This window comes from Octodon degus, unplaced genomic scaffold (genome assembly GCF_000260255.1).
Source record: "Octodon degus isolate 3935 unplaced genomic scaffold, OctDeg1.0 scaffold00266, whole genome shotgun sequence".
NCBI lineage: Eukaryota > Metazoa > Chordata > Mammalia > Rodentia > Octodontidae > Octodon > Octodon degus.
The window spans coordinates 1,931,991-1,935,818 of record NW_004524842.1 but is presented as its reverse complement, the minus strand read 5'-3'; the positions used below and the strand labels follow the sequence as shown (position 1 = coordinate 1,935,818).

The window sequence follows — 3,828 nt, the reverse complement described above, 5'->3', positions numbered from 1 at the left end:
CTTCTCTGTGACTATTCTTTTTAAATTTTAAAAATTTATTTATTTATTTATTTATTTATTTATTCTCGCTGTGCAGCTCAGACTCGTAGTGATTCTCCTGTCTCAGCTTCCCCAGTCCTGGGATTACAGGTGTGCACCACCACACCTAGTTTCATTAGCCAGCATGGCATGTAGTATCAGGGATCAGACCTGGGTCCTTGCGCTGCCAGGCAGGCGCTTAGACTGCCAAGTTATCTCCCCAGCCTTGTGACTACCTTTTTTTGTCATCTGTCACCCAGCCCCTGTGGTAGGAACCCTAAAGTGAAATTGTTCTGTAGCTCAGCCTTACGTAATTCGCTCCTTTCCCAAATGGCTCCTGATTAAACACCCTCAGATATGGTTGGCTGCACTGGGTATTTTCTCCAGCTCTAGCTTGCTATGTGGAAGGAGTTGCTTTTGGAGTACAGCTCCACATTGTTTTTGCACTTTGCAGTAACTCTGGGCTTTTCTTTGGGCTAGCCCTGCAGCCCTGGTACTTCATTTTTCCCTGGAGCTGCTGACACTGTGGTTTACCTTGTGTTAGCAGGGGAGCTTCCCCACGGAGCAGCTGGATCAGCTTTCCAGGCTGCTTCTGCATTGTACTTCATTTCTCCAGCCTCACTGTAGCTTCTAGTTTTCTTCCAGCTCTTTATAGATTTCTGGAGATCTATTGCTTTTTCTTTCTTCGCCAAGTTGTGGTCTAAGTGTCTTGATTCCAGGTTCTAGAGAGGCTGTGTTTGGCCGCCAGTCTTACTCTTTCATTTCAATGCTTTATAACCTTAACATTTATCATCTGTCATGGTTTCTGTAGGTTCTGGCTTAGGGTCCATCATGAAGTTGTGAAGACAACCAACTGCAACTGGAATCATTCAAATGCTTAGCTGGGGCTGGCAGATCTGATTCTATGTAGCTGGTCCACGTGGCTGGCACTGGCCAGCACTGGTGTTGATGGCTGTGTGAAAGGTCTTGGTTTCTTTCCATGTGATCTCACCACAGGGCTACTAGAATTTTCTACAGTATGGCAGCTGGCCTCTTCAGAGGGAAAAAGCCAGGAAGAGGAGCTGTGAATTCTTTGGTTCTCTAATCTTAGAAGTCACAGTAGTCGACTATGTTTAATATTGAGGGATCCCCAAAAGCCCAAAAGCCCTTGCCCAGCAGCATGAATTTCCAGGGCCATCAGCAAGAATGAGAAGTTATTAGACAGAGAGCTACTCAGGCCTAGAGCAAGACCTACTGAATCAGAAACTCTGGGGGCCGGGGGCCTACCATTGCCATTATCACAAATCCTCAAGGTGATTCTGATGTATGCTACTTCTGAGAATCACTGTGAGGATACCTGAAAGAGCCCCTACCTTTCAGTTGCTCATGGTCTAGACTAAGTTTCTAATAATCACGAAGAATATTGTAGCAAACACATGGGAAGATGTGAGAGAAGCCTTCCTGGCCTGGCACGCGAGGCGCCCTCACCTGAGCCCTGCTGACCTTCTCTCCTGCCTTGCTCCCTCCCTGAGCCCTGCTGCAGTCTGACCTATTTCCTGTCCTCCTTCACCCGTACTGTGCTCGCTCCCTCTGTGGAGTGAGCGAGCACGTGTGACGACACCTGACACAGGGCTGATGCGCAGCCACTGCTCAACAATGCTTCCTTACCTCTTTTTTTCCTGCTCAGAATTTCACACATGGAAGATTCAGTTCCCAAACCTGTCACTTAATCAGATTGTAACCTTTCTTCAAGGCCCAGTGCAAGGCCCCAGTGCTCACCTCAGACTTCTTCATCTACCAAGTTCTCTCTCTTTTCTAAATCCCTGGACACTTAGAGCTTGATGTGTATAACGGAGCCCTTGATTCCACTGAAGCATTTTTGTCTTGTAGTTTGCCTCTAAGATCCTCCACTTGGGACTGTGTCTGCAGTTGGTATCACTTTATAGCCTGGCCTTATTTGTTGTCCTGTTTTCTGGTCCTTCTCTCTTACCATTGCCAGGCTGCGCCCTACCTCCAGCCATCGGCTTCAATCACCACCCTGTCCTGAAAGAGGACAGCCTGAAATCTTTAAGTTGGTTTTTATTAGCTCCTGACAGAAAATATGGCCCTCAGGTAGGTCTGGGGCCCCTAGGACTTTCTGTTACCTGTAAGTATTCACACTTACGGCAGGCATCCCATCTGGCTCTTTCTAGGGCACAAGGCCTGTTGGAGTCTTGTTTTTCTCAGCTGTCAACTGGGTAACACTGGGAAATTCCTCCTCACGCATTCAAACTTCCGTTTTCTTGTCTATCATCAAATCATGTCCACTGCTTCCTACCAATGTGAGAACGTCTGCGTATGGAGTAAAGCTATAGAGTCGTCCTGGAAATAAATGCTAATGCTTGAGTGACCAGCTGGCCAGCTTGTATGGGTGAAATGCTCACCGCACATCAGGATCCGTATAAGGCGCTGGATAGAAAATGGTGAATGTGGTGCCTTAATTATCACTTGAAACTTCGCAACCCTCCTCAGAAGGACCAAGACAGACACCCTTGGAGAAGGAGGTGGAGACCAAAGACCTTGTGGAGGGGGCCCTATGGGGACAGGGACCACTGTCAGAAATGGGGTCGGGAGAGTTTAGAACATTGAAGCGGTGGTGGAGGGAAGGATGGCTTCAGCTGGCGCCACACAAAGCAGCCCTCAGGTCCCTCTGTATTTTTTTCTTCACTTCCCCCAAGAGCTGCAGTCCCCTTAGCTTCCGAACACTGTCAACCTGGGTCTAAGTTGGAGCTCATCTAAAAGAGGACTCTTGGGGTTGGAGAGATGGCTCAGTGGTCTAAAGCACCTACTTGGAACAAGCTTGGCTAAAGCACAGGGACCGCGGTTCGATCCCCCAGCACCACATGCCAGCCAGCCCTGCCCCCTGGTGGGCTGAGCTGGCCACACACACACACACACACACACACACACACACACACACTAAATGTTAAAAAAAAAAGAGGACTCTTGCTGTGGGGAAAAAGGAATCCTTCTCCACTGTTGGTGGGAATGCAGGCTGGTACGACCGTTATGTAAATTAGTATGGAGATTCCTCAAAAAGCTAGGATTGGAGGTCCCATTCAAGCCAGCTATTCCCCTCCTAGGTATTTTTCCAAAAGAACTGAAATCATCATGCCACGGCGGTATATGTGCACCCCTGTTCATAGCAGTACAATTTTTTAAATTAATTTTATTGAGAAAGAAATGGCAATGAGACAATTTCAAAACAGGTTAGTAGGACAGTTACAATAATTAATACAGTGCCTATTCTTGTCTTCGTAGTAGTATAGCACCACAGATTGTCATAGCTAAATCTTGGAAACAACACAGATGCCTACCAACTGGAGAAAAGATAAAAAAGATATGGCATTTTTACACAATGGAGTATTATTCAGCTATAAAAAAAGATAAATTTGAGGATTTTGTAGATAAATGGATGTAGTTAGAGACTATATTGGTAAGTAAAATAAATCAGATCCACACGTGCAGACATCGTATTATCTCACTCGTGTGAGACCCTGAAAGAGTAATGAAAATCTGTAAGGTACAACAGGTACTGCAGAAGGGAAGGAAATTGTTCAGTGGGAAGGAAAAACTTGGATGATGAAAAAGACAAATGAAAGAAGGGAAAATATGTTGGAGTACAAATAGTTTGTTTAATTGCATTGTCAATTTCTGCTGATCTTTTGAAAGGAACAGTTAATGCTTTTTTCTGATTTTTTTTCCTCTTTTGAATTTCTTATAATTTCTTTGTTATTATTTTGTTTTTTCTTTAAACAAATCTTACATGTTTATATCAACTAATATAAATGC

At 45.2% G+C, this 3,828-nt stretch overlaps 1 long non-coding RNA gene across 1 annotated transcript in view; it reads left to right on the top strand.

Moving 5' to 3' along the window:
* The first annotated feature begins 3,212 nt into the window (after positions 1–3,212).
* Positions 3,213–3,828, top strand: part of LOC111814083 — a 19,076-nt gene continuing 18,460 nt past the window's right edge. The window contains exon 1 of the long non-coding RNA XR_002819156.1: positions 3,213–3,249. This is a non-coding gene — a long non-coding RNA (uncharacterized LOC111814083). The remainder of the gene's footprint in view (positions 3,250–3,828) is intronic.